At 43.1% G+C, this 17,320-nt stretch overlaps 1 protein-coding gene across 17 annotated transcripts in view; it reads left to right on the forward strand.

The window, feature by feature from the left end:
• The window catches only part of PTPRG (protein tyrosine phosphatase receptor type G), a 907,646-nt gene that overhangs the window by 309,721 nt on the left and 580,605 nt on the right, over positions 1-17,320 (forward strand). The window contains exon 1 of one of the 17 annotated variants that reach the window (XM_079935463.1): positions 5,341-5,359. The exons of the other annotated variants lie outside the window; for them this stretch is intronic. The gene's annotated coding sequence lies outside the window, so the exon portion shown is untranslated. Of the gene's footprint in view, positions 1-5,340; positions 5,360-17,320 lie in introns of those variants that run through there. 17 annotated transcript variants of the gene reach the window in all.

Raw genomic sequence — 17,320 nt, forward strand, 5'->3', positions numbered from 1 at the left:
GAAGTCTGTTTCCTCCTCTCCCCTCTCCTACCACAGTCTCACAGCACTCTGACCCCAGACCTGGGAATTTTCCCCCACCAAGCAGTTTCTCTATTCTCTGCAGACACTAAGGGGCTGTCCTATGATTTAACCCAGTCTGCCTGGAGATAACATCAGATCACACATGTTCAGGGCTTAGTCTCACAAGACTGGTCTCCCTCTCCCCGCCAGACACACACACACATCAGATGACAGTTGCATGGTGGGTCCCAAGTTACCCAGAACTTCTGTTTGACTTGGCTACAAAAGGGAGGTACCCACAACCCCTTCCTCAGGGGTTAATCATATGCTAGAATGGCTCACAGAACTTGCGGAAAGAGTTTACTTACTAGATTACTGGTTTATTACAAAGGATGTATTAAAAGATATAAATGAACGGCCAGATCAACAGGTACATAGGGTGAGGTCTGGAAGGGTCCCAAGCATAGGAGCTTCTGTTCCTGTGGAGCTCTGGGAACGTGTCACCCTCTCGGCACTTGGATGCATCCTGGTTCAGCAACCTGAAAGCTCTCTGAACTCCTCCTTTTGGGATTTTATTATCGAGGCTTACTAAAAGTCACCTCATTAACATAAACTCAGGTGTGGTGGGAAAGAGCTTGTTATGAATAACAGCACTCCTTTCATCTTTATAGCTTTTATCACTTAGGAAATTCCAAGGCTTTTAGAGCTTAGTGTCAGGAACTTGAACAAAGACCAAACCTCTGTTTCTTATTATCGGTCACGACATCACAGATGTTTCTTAGCAACTTGTGTTTGCCCCACTTATACACGTGCCAGACCATTAAACTGTCCATCATTTTCAGTTTGTTTTCAGACTGATGCCTTTTTGTAAAATAAATAAGGAACACTAGAGGAAGGCATCTTATCAGTATTGCTTGCTTAAGAAGTTGTGAGGCAGTTTCAGTTATAATAATGTCAGATTCCACAAGGTTGGGGTTGAGAGTAACTATGTTTAAGGAGGCTGACACTTTTTTCTATTGTGACTTTATTTTATTTAATATTAAGCCTTGGTGCTAAAGGTTGAGTGATTCACATTCAGAAAGGAGAAATGGTGTTTCTTAGACATTCCGCAGACTGGGGGAGTTGACATCATCTTCCCTATGCTCCCTTTTCGCCAATTGGTCGTGTGGCCTTGGGAAAGCCACCTTCTCAGACCTTCATTTGCTCCTTTCTAAAATAGGCTGTGTAGGATTCTTAACCTTGCTTTGGTGTTTCTGATCCCTTTGGTAATCTGAAGGGTGACTCTCTTCTTTGAAAAACAAATACAGATTTCTTTCAAATTTCATATGCGCTTGTTCATGCATATTTGCTCAAGAATCCTTGATTACAAAGGATGTTTCCAATTCTAATATTAGACAGAAGTTCTCCTTTCTGCATTTTGAAGGAGAAATCACTTTTTTTGGCATCAGGTTTATTGTCTGGATGCCAGCATATACTATCATAACCAAAATGAAAATGATACTCTATAGTCACCCAGTAACCAAAGTTGGCTGGACGCACTGTTGGTCCTGTGTTAAGTAACGTCTTTGAGGGCTGTCACTCTGAGGCAGCCTTGTGCTGGGAGGCTGGAGAAGTGAATAAGCCAGACTGCAGCCCTGCCCTCCTAGGATTTCTACTAAGGGGACAGGACCTGACGTGGTGAATGGCTGCTGGAGAGGAGAAGGAAAAATTGGTTGTCTGGGAGGCCAGGTAGTGCAATGGTGAAGAGCACAGATTCTGGAGGTGGACGCAGGTAGACCAGACTGGCCTCTTGGATCTCCAAGGGCCAGTTACTTAACCCTCTCTGTGCCTCAGGCTGTTCGTCTTGGAAAAGAGTATAGTAACTGTACCCACCCTTGAGGATTGTTGGAACTTTAAATGAGTTGACGCCGGGGGACGCAGCCTTGGTACTGTTGGACACTTTGGAGCACATCATTGTTTTGGGCCCACTGTCCTGTGCATTGTAGGATGCTTAGCGCATCCTTGGCCTCTACCCACTAGATTCCTCCACTTGTAGCAACAAAAATGTCTCTAGGCCTCGCCAGATGTCCTTGAGTGGAGTGAGTGCCTCCCCTCCTTTGACAACCGCTGGTCTTCTGTTAAATTCAGTTTTATAAATGCTATGGAAAATCTCTCGGTGACGGTCCTTGTAAAGAAAAACTCCTTTGGATAAGCTGTAATTTCTTACCCGATGCCCTCTTGATGAAAACGAACACAAAAAGCTAACAAAGCCCAGGTAACAAAAGTCTCTTTGTACCCTGCTTACTGAATGATCGATGCACTCTATGAGGTGAACCACATTCGTTCAGGTGGGATTAATACCCAGCTGTCTCTTGGAGAACAGTAGCAACTGCCTGGTGCCTGCCCCCAGCCGCTGCGATGTGACAGTTTTTGCGACCTGCCCTGGCGTCCTGCTGACAGGCTCTGCTCTTGTGGTCCTGGCTCCGAGCAGATCTCTTAAATAAGGATAAAGCCAGGCAGCTCTGCCGGGAGTGCTAACCTGTTGGGGGTGTGGGCACAGGCGCCAGGCAGCGGGTGAGCTCAGCTGACACATAGAGGAAGGACTTCGGGTGGCTGAGACACAAGCCCTGGGTATTATTTCCTTGCCTGTTAGCCCCCACCCCCGCCACACCCCAGAGGTATCGAAGTGTCTTGGAGCACCCGAGGCTTGGAGCTGGTGAGAATGCCTGTGATGGGCGTGAAGAATAGGTGGAAATAACACTGCAGAGAAAGCACTTGGAAACTTAGGAGTGAAATAGCAGCAGCTGGTGGGTTTTGTTCGTTGGGGAAGGGAGTCGGAGGTGGGAAAGCGCGTAGGTAGATTCTGATTCTTTCGTTAGTCTCCCTTTCTTTGTTCAAGGATGTTACTTGGTTTCTGGCTTCGAATTTGTGGACCAGTTTAAGATCAAATTGGAGGGCTGATGTAAAGTAACTAAGTATTAAGTTTGTTCATTAAGAATGTTTAAAGAAAAAAAAAAGTTACTATTAACTGGCACTGTTGTTGCAGAAAAGATGTTTTGTCACCAAAGAAGTAGAAGGAACATGACCATAGAATAAGGAGGAGTTGTTTATGTTGAATAAATTTAAGCTTATGGAAGGTGGCCCCAGTGGTCCTTATCTTTTCTTCTTCCACCAGGGCCAGGTAAAGATGTCATTATAGGCTGCTCCATTTCTTTTATTGCCTAGAGGAGGAACTTGACGCCATTACTGTTGAATGACAACTGGATTAACGAACCCTGGTGTTCCTTGTTTGCCAGTCTTGGTGACTACTGGTGGTTGAGCAGAGGCTGTGTGGTGCCCCTTTTATTTGAGAACCCCTGGTCAGGGCGTTCATCTCTCATTTTGCCTGCCCTCCTCTCTTCGCCCTTGTCTTCTGCCCTTTCTGGAAGTGCCTGGCAAGATTGTAGCAATACACAAGCATATCCCTGCATCCCAACATGTTGTACCTCTCCCTCTACCTTGTACCTCTCCCTCTGCCTTTTGTTTCCCATTGTTCGTATGTGCCCCGAGGGACAGGTATGTTGTCAAGGAGCGAGTCCCCTGGTGTCCTTTCCACCCAAGTCTGGAGAGGGATGGCTGACTGAAAATGCAGACTGTGATCCCCTCTCATGCAGACAGGATTCAATGCTTATAGCCTGTTGACATTCTGAAATGCTTTGGGCACTAAGGCTCAAGGAGAGCTTTTAGAATTGGGGGTACCTGTCATTACAAAAAAAAACTGTAGTAATAAAAACACCTGGGAGAATGCCCAGGATGCAGCTGGGAGCTATCCCATTGAATAAGTGCCCAATGTGAAGTATCTCTGCAGTCCAAATCAAGGCCCTGACCTGTTTCTTTTCCCAGTAATTGAACAATATATAGTGATACAGTATCTGTAAAGCTATCAGCAACGGAAGACCTAATTTCTTGCTTTGGAGAATGAGTGTAGAAACGACATTAACTCTGTTTCTTTCTTTGATTTTTATCTTACTCTGCCAGAGTATTAAAAATTTTAATTTTTTAGTAAAAAAAGCAATCTCTGAATATATTGCAGTTTAAAAAAATCTAATAATACAGAAACACACTTGACCAACCCCTCCTAATTCTAGACCCCTCTGAAAAATACGTGTGAGTTTTGTGTATACACTGTGCTTTTATATATAGAAAATACCTAACTTTCATATTACATGAATCATATGTGTATATTGCTAGACAACCTACTTTTTATTTTCCATTTACTATATCTTGGAAATCTGCACAGGTCATTCTGTAAATAATGTCCCTATCCTTGTTAACTGCTGCATTGTATTCGACAGTATAGATATTCCATGATTTGTAGAGCACATTGCTGTTCAGAGTTATATGCTACAAATAATGCTGCAGTGGAAAAATAAGACTTAGTACGTGCATCTTCATGCATATGTGTATTTTTATCTATGATTAAATACACAGAAGATTAGCTGGTATTAGAGGGGTTTTTTTTTTTAACGTATATTTTGTCTCCCCCAAAGTGCCATGTCCCTCTGTGTTACTTCATCAGCAATGAATGAAAAGACCGTCCTCCTTTCTGCATTTTCCAGCCAATTGGTGATCTAAGTCCATTAAAAAATACTGAGTCTGTGCGAAGGGGTGACTTGAATACTGTCGGTCTTCTGTAGGAGTGAGGGGAGCTTTGTGCTTAAAGTCATCGCTAGAGCAGTGACCCGTGTCCAGGAGCGGCTTCAGAAGCCAAGGGACACTTTCACACACCAACAGGTAGACTTTTAGTTCACCAAAACCTTGGCTCTTTGGGTATTTCCTAATGAGCTGGCTCAATTAGACTGAGCAGTATGGGAAAATTTAATTCACAGCGGAAACCAGTCTGGGTTTCTTTTTTTATAAATTTATTTAGTTTTGACTGCATTGGGTCCTCGTTGCTGCGCACAGGCTTTCTCTAGTTGCGGCGAGTGGTGGCTACCCTTCGTTGCGGTGCGCGGGCTTCTCATTGCAGTGGCTTCTCTTGCTGCGGAGCACGGGCTCTAGGCGCACGGGCTTCAGTAGTTGTGGCGCACGGGCTTAGTTGCTGCACGGCATGTGGGATCTTCCCGGACCAGGGCTTGAACCCGTGTCCCCTGCATTGGCAGGCAGACTCAACCACTGGGCCACCAGGGAATTCCTGGGTTTCATAAAAATGTTTTGGAAACATATTTTTCATGTGGCTACTTTTAAACTGCCCTTGAGGGCCTTTCCCTAAGAATAACAATCATACTCTGTGATAATTTTAGAAAGTGTCACGAGGTCTGGCAAGTTTGTATTCCAAGTCTGTCAGAGGAAGTAAACACTAATGGTGAGACCATAGTAAAAACAAAACAGCCAGCAGCAGGTAGGTTATTTCTGCACTAAGCCAGTGGGGGGCTGGGGCTTTTTTGTGTCCATTCTCAGTCCTTCCCACAGCCTGATGGAGTCAGAGCTGTTGTGATCTCCATTTTGCAGGTGAGTCCACTGAGGTAGATGGGAAGCAGCCTGCATGCTTGGGATAGAGCTAGTAAGGGGTAAGCCAGAAAAATGCACGTGATGAAAGTCTGCCTAATTCCAGTCTCTTGACCAGAGATCAACAGATGTGTCCCACCACTTGCTTTTGTACAGCCCACCAACTAGGAATGGGTTTTATATGTTTAAATGGTTTCATTTTAAGGGATTAAATAAATGCCTACATAACCTTGATTTTGCCTCTTGGCCATAGAGCCTACGATGTTTACTATTTAGTCCTTTACGTGAAAATTTTGCAATTTCTGCTCTGGACTATTAGTCCTTAGCTCCCTAAGACTGAAAAGAAATCTCTTCCCTCATGTGGGAAAGTTGGCTAGGCCAGTGGTTCTCAAACATTAGCTTGGGTTAGAATCACGTGGCGGGCTTCTTTCAACACAGGTTGCTGGGCCTATCCCCGAGGTCTACAGCCGGACTGGAGAAGTGGCATTTCTAACAGTTTCCCAGGAGGTCTGACTCTGCTGGTCCTGGGACCACACGAGGAGAAGCGCTGAGCGAGGGGGTTGCAGTGGAATTAGGGATGTTGGCCTGGAACTGTGGGAGTGTCTCACCCCAGTTATTGGCAGTAGTACCCCTCCAAGTTTGAGCCGTACGTTTGTAGACTGACAAAACGTGCATTTGGCTTCTTTGTTGACAAGGAAGAAATTTAAAATATGTTGGCAACAGCTGTATGAAAATGGAGGTAAAACTTAAGAACTTCAGCTTTTTCATTTATTTAATCATAAATGTAATTGAAGATACATTTAAACCTCTTTCTTATTTAAATGATAATAATTGGTATCAGGTATTAATAATTTACTATTTGCCAAGCTTTGTGCTTAACTCTTATAATAATCTTGTGAGGTTAGATGATAGCATCTCCATTTTTAAAGTAAGTAGGGAATTCCCTGGCGGTCCAGTAGTTAGGATTCCATGCTTTCACTGCTGGTTCGATCCCTGGTCAGAGAACTATGATCCCGCAAGCAGAGGGCCACGGCCAAATACAAGATGTGAGAGCTGTAAGAAGGAACTTCGTGTCACAGTCGTGTGGCAAGTGGCCCCAGATCGTTTAGACTCCTGTGTACGATATTACTTCTTCCCCACCCTTCACCCTCCACTGTGGCTACCACAGGTGAATCCTGTCTGTTTCCTTCAACTTAGAAAAATGCTATTCTGGGGAAAAAATGGCCCATTAGGCAAAATGTTATTAATGTTCTTATTTTCTTAGAAAAAGCTTTTGCTACTAGCTTAACTGTCATAATTATTTTTTAAAATTTGAATTATGGAAACTTTTTACTTAGAGAAAATACACCATATACTCACATTTAACAGATGGTAATATTTTGTCACAGTGTGTATGGTCAGGCCACTCAAGATGGCTGTTCTCTTGCTCTGTGTCCATCCCCTGCCCAAACAGTGCCTGCTTCACCTGTAGCTTAGGCACATGACTGACCTTCCTAGGTACTTGCCTCAAGCCAGCTGGTGATTGTTCTTATCAAAGGGGCAGTGAGCTGCGTGCTCCTCTGCTGGTTCCCCTGGTAACTAATGAGCCCACCTGATGTCAATGTCAGTTCCCTTATAACTGGTAATCCTCGCTCCTCCCTCCCACCCCGCAAGTGAAGACTGCCTTCATGTTCTGCCGGCTGTGCAACGCACACGGTGGGGTGTTGCTCCAGGACCTTGCTTCAGACGTGTAAGCTCCCCCATCTATTTAACTACTGATGTCTCTCTTGCTGACTCTGGTCTCTTTCTTTGGTCTTGAAGCTGGGCAAGCACAGGCCTTGTAGGCCTGCGGGGTGCAGCCCAACACAGTTGTTTAAGAGAGTTTTTTTTTTTAAGGAGATAACACTAGAGAATTGCTATGTCCCTAAGCTATACTCCTTTCTTTCCTACCTAAAGTAATACCTTGTTTTGTGTATGCATACTTATATATGTAGCAAAACTACAAAAACATGCAAGGGAAGTCATACGTAGTAGCTTTAGCACATGGCATTATGCTCGGTGTGTGTCAGTAGTTTATTGAGTAAATACTCTGGGAAATTAGATGAGTCATGTTTCCTCATGTTCTGGGGGTTTTGAGAGCAGTGATAACCTTTTACCAACTTCCGGAATTCCTATCTGGCACCACAAATCCCCTTTCATCATCTATTTTATTGTTTGTTTGTTTTGTTTTGATTTTATGGTGTCTCACAAATTCCTAGAATGCGTGTCTTTGGGTTTTGGATCTTTTAAGTTCTTACCAGAGTTTTGACAGATCCTTTGAAGCAACAAATATTTTTAAGTCTCTGTAAGTACCAGGTATTTTGCTAGCCAAGGGGGGGTACAGGAGACAATGAGACAGATAAATAACCCTTTACCATTGAGCTTATATTCAGGTGATTACGATTCTCACCCCCCTCCTCTAATTTAGTGTAATAGGATTTTTCTGAAAGTTAGTAATACTAGTAGTTAAATAGATTTCCAGCTTTTACACGCTGGCCCCGGCATTCAGCAGTGCTTACCATCATTTCTGTGTGTGGCAGGCAGTGTCCCAGTTTTTGGTTCGTAGAAGGTGGTCACCTTATCTATTATGTGGCAATGAGGCATCCACACTCTTATTAAATGGCTTGCAAAAGTTATGTGCCCATTTCCCTTTGTTATTAGACATTGTGCTAATTGCACAGGTGATTTAAATGTTAAAAAGGCATTAAAGCATTTGTTGTAATAATTAACAAAGAATTGGTAGGTTACAAATGAGTGATAATACCATATTTTTAAAATACAGAGTTATATATCTTTGCAGTGGTATATGTTATGAAACATTAATATTCAAATGAGAGATTTGAACTGAATGACCTCTAAAAACCTTTCTAGTAAGTTCTTTCTGGTTTTTGAATGTATGAACTCTACATCTATTTATATATTTTGTGAGACATCAACGGTGTCACACTTCTGAAAACCTCAAGAAGAGGCCACAGCCTACCTTTTGTCATATACCAGTGTATTAACCAAACCTCAGATAGCGGTCTAGAGATTGCTGATTTTCTTCTCTTCTTCCTCAGTAACAGAAGCTGTGTTCTTCTCTTCTTCCTCAGTAACAGAAGCTGTGTTTTTCTAAGTGAACACAGCTGCGTGGAATAAAGACCGGCCTTCCGCCTCGGTAGTTAGGTGTGATTTAAATTTTAGTTGACTGAATGGAAGTGGAAATAGCATGTAGTTTTTAGGAAGGGCCCTTAAAGGGAGAGAGGCATGTCCTTTATCTCTTCTTCCTTCCTGTTGGGCAGAATGGACATGGTGGCTGAATCTTGAGCTGTTACCTAAGACCTTGATGTTGGTATTACATGTAGAAGATAGCAGAGTCACAAGATAGAAGCAGTATAGGCAACACTGTGTATATACTTCTGCAATATTTCTTGCAGAAAGGCCTCTGGCTGAGAGGTTAATTAAGGGACAAATTCAATGCACGCTCTGCTTCTCAAGGAGTGTACATGGAGAAGGGTTAGGCCTTTTACTTTCCACAAAAGGATCACGTGCTTACAAAGCCATGTACCTACAGGGCTGCTTTCCCCTGGGGGGGCGGGGGGTACCTTTTTCTAATTTATTCAAAGGTGCCACAGGAACCCTCTTACTATGGAATGCTTCACCATCCCCAGACCTCCCTGAGGTAGAGAAAAGTAATCTTGTGTCTTGTTTTAGCCACTGTTGCTTTGGCATTTTCATTGCTGGTACCTGGACCTAAACCTGATAAATAGATCACTGTCTTTTTCTTTGCAAGGGTTACTTTGGTTTTTCTGGTCTGTTTTGCTGGTTTGTAAACAACAGAAACCAAGTCTGGGCAACTTAAGTTGATTGAAGTGTTCCGGAGGGTTATCAGGAGCTCCTGGAATAGAGGCAACTGAAGTATCAACGTTGGCTGTGGGCAGGGAACAAAGCAGTTCTAGGAGGTTAGGAAATGAGTGCTGGAGGACCGCACACTTGGAGCTGGGAGTCTGGTCAAAGGTGCAGCTCCTGCTGCCTGGGACAATGATGTCCAGCCTTGCCTTTTCTCCTTAAGGAGCTCATTCGTGATTTAGAGGTGGCATGAGGGCAGGGTCGAGGTGTAGATCATGTGTCCTGGACCTTTGCTGTTCAGCTCCTATACTGGGTGCATCTCATCTGGGTCAACTATTTAGCTGTCTACAGTGAAGGGAACATACTTTTCCAAAAAAGAATTAAAGCTGCTGGTGGGATGGGGGATGGATGGTGAACATCAAAAAGAAACAAAAAGGAAAAAAATACAAGAAGACAGTAACAACACATGATCACACTACCGTGTGTTCTCAAAAGCAATGGAATGCATACTAATTTCCCACCAACAGTCTTTTCTTTTTGGTATTGAATTTCCCACCCTCAAGAAGTGAGTGCTAATTCTGTATTTATTAGTTCACAGATCCATCAGCTGATGCTCTGTGAGTGCCTGCTGTGCACAGGGTCCTGTGCTAGATATCAGGGGGACATAATGATGTAATAGATGGGGAGGGTCCTCCCTGTGGTGATGTAGCCCTGGACTCCCTAATAGGCGTTTCTATGTAATGGCATCCAGAATCACATGGTCAGAGGAGAATCACACTATTATATATAGGATGGATAGACAACAAGGTCCTGTATAACACAGAGAACTACATTCAGCATCCCGTGACAAACCATAATGGAAAAGAATATATACACACACACACACACACACACACACACATACACAACTGAGTTACTTTGCTGTACAGCCGAAATTAACACAACATTGTAAATCAACTATACTCCAATAAAACTAAAAAAAAACCCCACAGCAGAATCACATGGAAGCTGAGGAAATGGCTCTTCATTCTTCGCTGCACTGCCACCTGCCACTCCCCTTCCCTTTAAAACTCTTTAGGGAATGGTTTGTTTGCTGTTTTCCCAGAATTTGGGGCTTAAGTCTCAACTCTAAGAGTCTAATGTCATCTTGAACCCTGTGGAGGTATGTTTCTGCCTCTGAAGTGCTATCTTGTGGTCATTTTATGGTTTTTCCTTATGAATAATTGACCTGTACAGTCCTAATATCTTTGGAAACCTAGTGAATTCGGGTGTTTATCAGGGAAACGTCTCAACCTGAAGAGAGAAATCAATTTCTTATTACAAAGCAAAGCAAAACATATGAGATCATCTACCCTGTGGGAAAGCAGTATATTTTATAAGCATTTGGGATTATTATTAAGTCAGGAACTCCAATTATTGTCCCTTCTTATAAAGAAATTGCATATTTATTAATGTCCTTATTAGTGTCCTCACCATCTACTCTCCATGTAGTGTTATGAAGTGTCTTATATTCACAGCATTTAAGGGCAGAAAGACCAACTTGTAATTAAACCATTTTGTAAAAATATTTGCCTAATCTTGTTATAAAAATTTCCTAGAGACATTGACTCCATAACCTATTTTGTTGACTTATTTCTTTGTCTTAAGCTCTTCTAGCTCTTGTTGCAAAAGATGTATCGATGCTCTTGTCCAATTTTCATAAATGTTTCTTGGAATCACATGTTCTAAAAAATTTTTGTGCCTCTTAAGTGGAACAGTCCATTCTAGCTACTTTTCTGTGCCTCCTGTGCTTCATCTCTGAATGCCCAAAGGAAAGTAGAATAGTAGTAATAATAGTTATGGTTACAATTTATTAAGTGCTTCCTAAGTGCAATGCATAATTCTGACCACAACCCAATGAGATATATTCTGTTATTCTACCCATTTTACAGATGAGGAAACTAGGGCCCAAATTCCCTGGGCCAAAGGCAAGAAGACCCAGAACTTGAGAGATTTCTGCCTCAAAACTAGTTCTATGGTAAATCAAAATCACTCCTTCGTTCCTATAAACAGTAAATTGATACCTACTTTACTTGTATGCTTGAAGGAGAAACAGTAGGTGTTGCTGTAAGGAATAGTTTGTTTTTTATAGGTGTTAGAATATATTAAGCTCGTGTTTGAACCAAACACAAGAGAAAGTAAGGCTCAGAGAACCATAACAGATTTAGAAACTCCAACTTCATTCTCTTAACTGTTGACGTGTTATATTCAGGGAAGAATTTGTTAGATTAATGACAATGCTTATTTTATTAAAAGATTCCTTTTGTATTCTTAACGTTGCTTCACTTTGGCCCTTTGTAATGGGGCGTAGAAGTGAATTGCAAAATTCCAGGCAGATTCCTACTGCATGCTGGGGAAGGCTGGGATCCACATGCCTTATCTACTTTAATGCACTTTTGGCTTTAGCGAGTTAAAACAGTGTGATGTTTTGATACTGTCCTTTAGCTTTAAAATCCCGGACTCCTTTATATTTATTTTTGAGATCGAAGTGAAAGCAGGGAAGATGGAAATTTTGCCAGTATCTCTGTTGCCTTGAAACAAATCAGGGAAATTTGGTGTGTCCTGAACAGCAGCTTGGGGACCAAATTCGTGCTTCTGTGACTTAATAACTTTTCTTTGGCAACTATAAACCAGGCCCTTTGGAAGGCAGAGGGTACTGAAGTGGCCCAGGGACTTCCAGGACAGCTTGACGAGCTTGCCTTGGAGAGCTGGATTTTACAGCAAGGTTTCGAGGACCTTTTGGCCTAGTGTTCTGTCCCCTCTCTTCCTTGTCCATTTGTAATAGAAGCATGGAATTCAATACGATTATTGACTTGGAGCAGTCGTTGAATTGTGATGTGCACAGTGAATTTGAAGTTTGGGTCTTAAGTTGATAGGGAATCAATAATCAACATTGAATTCTTACCTGTTAGGGCTTTATTGGTTTTATAAATTGTCCCCAGCGATCCCTCTTGAATGGTACAGACACCAGCCATCACCTGGCTTTACTGAAAGCCCTAGAAATCCCTAAGCCTCATTTTAGGCAAGGATTTTCTCTTCCACTCTTGTAAAAAGCTTTCACAAGGAGCAAGGGTTCCTTACATGAAACATTACGTTGCTTTGCCTCCTGCTGAGCCATAAAATCTTACCACAGAGAGAGAAAAAGGGCAATTGAGTAAGAAACGTACACATTTTGGGAAAAGAATTTCTTTATTAACTAGTGTTGTATATGAAGATGTAATTGAGGAAAGGCTCTTGAATTAAAAGAGTCCAGATATTCTCAAGCATTCATCAAGGGGCCTTGACCTTGGAGTTGTGGGGATAACTGAGTATGGAGGCCTTTTCCTGCAAAAGCTGCCGGGGATTGGCATCCTCAGAGCTCATGCCCTTCCTCTCTGTGCTTTGTAGTTTCTGTAGGCTCTTCTCCAGCCGTCCTCCACGGTGTACCCTGAGGTCCGGGCTTTGGTGGCAGCCTTGGTAGTGGCAAAGAAAGGGAACCAGCAGGAAGTAGAATAAATCTGTGTGGTGGCCCATCTTTCCCCATTTTGATTCTTTACTCTCTTTTTCATCTTCTCATGCCATTTTCCTCTTCATAGCAGTTGTGTGTTCCTCACCTCAGATCTGAAGTCTTGTCTCTGAATCGATTCTATGTGTGTGTGAGGCTTGGGGAAAGTGGAGCTAACAGTTGAGTTTCTCTGATCCACACTTTAATGGGCCTTTATTAAATGACAGAAGAGTGTCCTGGGTCAGGAGAAGCAGCAAGTTCCTGCCTTTCTTGCTTCTGTTCTCCCTTGTATTCCTTCAAAAACTCCAAAAGGTCTGTCGTTTCCTCATTATTGTGGTGTTTCTCAAGTGGAGGGGTGATTTTGCTACTCAGGCCACATTTGGCAACGTCTGGAGACATTCTGGGTTGTCACAGAGGGGCTTGCTAATGGCCATCTGGTGGGTGGAGGCCAGCAGTGCTGCACAGCATCCCACGGGGCACAGAACTGTCCCTACTGAGGGGGTCAGTGGGTAGGGGAGGGAAGGAATGGGAGTTGGGACTAGCAGAGGCAAACTATTATATATAGGATGGATAAACAACAAGGTGCTACTGTATAGCACACGGAACTATATTCAGTATCCTGTGACAAACCATAATGGAAAAGAATATGAAGAAGAATACATATATGTATATATATATGTATATATATATATATATATGAAGGTGAGTCACTTTGCTGTACGGAAGAAATTAATATAATATTGTAAATCAACTATACTTCAATAAAATTAAAAAAAAAATAAAAAGAACAGCCCCCACTGAAGTATCCTCCTGCCCCAAATGTCAAAAGTGCTGAAATCAAGGAACCCTGCTCTACTGAAACATCTCTCTGGCCACCATATTAGTCTGATTTGCCTGGCATGTGCTTCATATGCTAATTTCTGTGTCTAAAGTGTATCAGACTGGTTTCCTACACTAGTTTATCACTTTCCTTTTAATTTGTATTCAAAATCCTTTTCCTAGACAAGGCCAAACTAATCCCTGCCCCAAAGGATCACAAGTTCCAAATTAGTGGAGTCAGAATTAGAGATCTTACTCCTTGGGAGTCATGCCAGACTTAGAGTAAGATGCTTCAGTAATCCACAGTGGACTTCACCAGCATTACATGGGCTGGTGAGTACGGGTAGGAATTGTGAAGTTATAATGGTGGTATCACTTGGGTTCGTCACTTATCGTGTGCCAGTCCATGGGCTGTGTTACTTTTCTGGTCTCCGTTGCACCAAGCCATTTGTCCCTTGGCTCTCACTTCCTCCGGGGAGCCTTCCTTCCTGCCTCAAGTTCAGAATCAGGTACTCCTCCCATGCAGCTACCCTTCTGGTAACATAACTCTTGACTCCTTGGATCACAGTGGCCTGTTGTTAACTTCAAGGGCCAGCCCCTCCCTGCTAGTTCACTCCTGCCAGACGCATAGTAGGGCCTCTGTAAATACTTGTGGAATGACTAAATCGAGGAAAACTGAAAGCCGGCACTTGGCTTAGTTACCAAAAGAATTACAGTAGAAAAAAAATAGAAACTCAGAGTCAGAAAACATGTGCTTTGGTGTTGGTTCTCTGACTCTCAATTATCAAAGAAGTGGATAAATAAGTGTGTTGAATGAAATGATTCTAAACAGGGAGCCTCTGTGTTTCTCGTAAGCATTCTCTTGTGTACAGTGCTGTCATGATGAAAGTTGATCTGCATTATTAAAAACAAAAGGGTCTCTGTATATCTGGAATCGGAGCAAGCAGAGTATTGTTAAAACATTAACTCAGATCTTGTCACTCCTCTGAGCCACATCCCTCTTCTTAAGCGAGAGTTCTTACCATGAGCATCAAGCACCTATGGCGTCCACTTCCTGTCCCCTCTTTAACCCCCCTCTACTTCTCCACCCCTCGCTCGCTCTGCTTCAGCCACACTGGCCTCGCTCACTGATCGTCACACATCCCAGTCCCAGGCACCCTCCTGCCTCAGTGTTTTTTTGTTTTGTAAATTAATTAATTAATTTTATTTTGGCTGTGTTGTGTCTTCGTTGCTGCGTGTGGGCTTTCTCTAGTTGTGGCGAGTGGGGGTTACTCTTTGTTGTGGTGCGTGGGCTTCTCATTGAGGTGGCTTCTCTTGTTGTGGAGCACGGGCTCTAGATGCATGGGCTTCAGTAGTTGTGGCGCCCAGGCTTCAGCAGTTGTGGCTCACGGGCTCTAGAGCGCAGGCTCAGTAGCTGTGGTGCACGGGCTTAGTTGCTCTGCAGCATGTGGGATCTTCCCGGACCAGGGCTTGAACCCGTGACCTCTGCATTGGCAGGTGGATTCCTAACCACTGCGCCACCAGGGAAACCCCTGCCTCAGTCTTTTGTAATTGCTTTTCCTTTTGCCTAGAGTGATCTTTTCCAGAGACCTGCATGACTTGTTCGGGACTGCCTGTGGGTCTTTGCTCAGATGTCCCATGTTTGGAAGGCCTTCTCTGCCCACTCCCTCTCAGATTATAGCCCACTCCTGACTTGTCCTATCTCCTCTCTCTGATGTGCTTTTTTCCTCCCGAGTGTCTTTTGGCATTGTATTGATTTTATTTTAACTTATTTACTATCTCTCCTCTCTCCCCTCCATATCCAACCTCCTGAGAATGTAAGCACCGTGATGGCAGAGGGATTGTTCATTTTTATTGAATGGCAACATGCATATGGAAAAGTGTACACATCATAGTGAACAACTCCATGAATGATCACAATCTGAACACACCCATATAACCAGCCCCCAGATCAAGAAACAACGTCAGTAGCACCACAGAAGGCGCCTTCACACCTCCTTCTATTCATTTCTTTCCATTTTAAGGGCTACTACCATCCTGAATCCCTGGTAGAGACTTTTCACTGTTGTATCCACAGCATATGATAGGCACAAAGTAAATAGTAGTAGAATTTATTTAAACAATGCCAGGAGAGAAATCTGTACATCTAGTGGCTAGATTTCTAAAGCTGATCTCTAATTGTAGATTAATCCCAGTCATTGGAAAATACAGTTAAAGACTTTTTTCTTTTTAAAAATATTTATTTATTTTTTCTGGTGTCGGGTCTTCATTGCTGCTCTTGGGCTTTCTCTAGTTGAGGTGAGCGGGGGGCTGCTTTTCGTTGTGGTGCGTGGGCTTCTCATTGCGGTGGCTTCTCTTGTTGTGGATCACGGGCTCTAGGTGCATGGGTTTCAGTAGTTGTGGCACGCAGGCTCAGTAGTTGTGATGCACGGGCTTAGTTGCTCCGCGGCATGTGGGATCTTCCTGGACCAGGGTTCGAACCTGTATCCCCTGTGTTGGTAGGTGGCTTCTTAACCACTGCACCACCAGGGAAGCCCCCAAAGACTTCTGAAGTATCCAGTTGCCAGACACAGGCTGCTATAATTTAGCCTATTAGATTTGTCACTTGTTTCTGCTGTGTTAACCTTGATTATTTAAGTATTTTACCTGTGATCTCTGTAAGTTCACTCTTCTCGCTCATAATTTTAATTTATTGTCTCTTCTGTTTGCTAGGCACTTAATCAGACATCTCTCTGGTGATTGTCTTACAGGATTATTTAACTTCTTCTTGCCTTTCAACTACATTGTAAATTCAACCAAGCATAATAAATTTTCACCAAAGTTTGCCCTCCAGTCTTGATTCTGCCCTAGCTGGAATTATTGTACATTTCTGTTCCTGGTCACTGGCCATTATCTGGGACTCTTGGAATGTGGGTTACTGTTCCAGTTGGATGCCTACATTAGAATTGCAAGCTGAATTGTTTTAGTGCTTTAAGTAATAGAGTCATCAGATTTGATTGTACTGCTAACCATTTGAGATTTGATGGTGAGTTTAAGGATGCAATGGTTTCTGAGAAGTCTGGGTTAGAGCCGCCTCGAAATGTATATACCTGTCTACAAACTCAAGGATGTGCCGTTCACTACAGAGTCATTGTGTAATTGATGAATGAAGTTATTGGGCCTTTATCCTGGCAGATGGCAGAGAAGTGTCCAGAGTTAGTCTTACAAAGTAACATATCGGCTGACCGTGGGGCTTGGCTATTCACACGATGGAATGTTATGTGGTCATTAAAGATCAAAAAGAAGCAACATATATTAGGACCAATTTTGTGTTCTCTTTTTCATTTCTAACACCATGTCGTGTATATTTCCCGAAGTCATGAAATGCCTGGAGGACTTGATTCTCTTAATACCTACCGAGACCACCCCCTGGTCGGGCTGCCGTGTAAGCAAGACCCATGCATCACTTAACATGCTCTCAGCTGCAAGTCAGGAGAGACCCAACTCTGAGCAGTGAGAAAATAAAGAAACGTTATTGTTCATACTAGAGATCCGGAGATAGTAGGTCTCCAGGTAATCGGTGGCCAGCCAAGTCCGTTGCGAACGCAGGTTGTTACCATCTTTCTTCTGTCACTTGTGCGTCAGATTTGTCCTCAGAGATGTTGTTTTCGAGGTGGCAGAATGGAG

The sequence above is a fragment of the Stenella coeruleoalba genome (assembly GCF_951394435.1).
Source record: "Stenella coeruleoalba genome assembly, chromosome: 10".
Classification (NCBI taxonomy): Eukaryota; Metazoa; Chordata; class Mammalia; order Artiodactyla; family Delphinidae; genus Stenella; species Stenella coeruleoalba.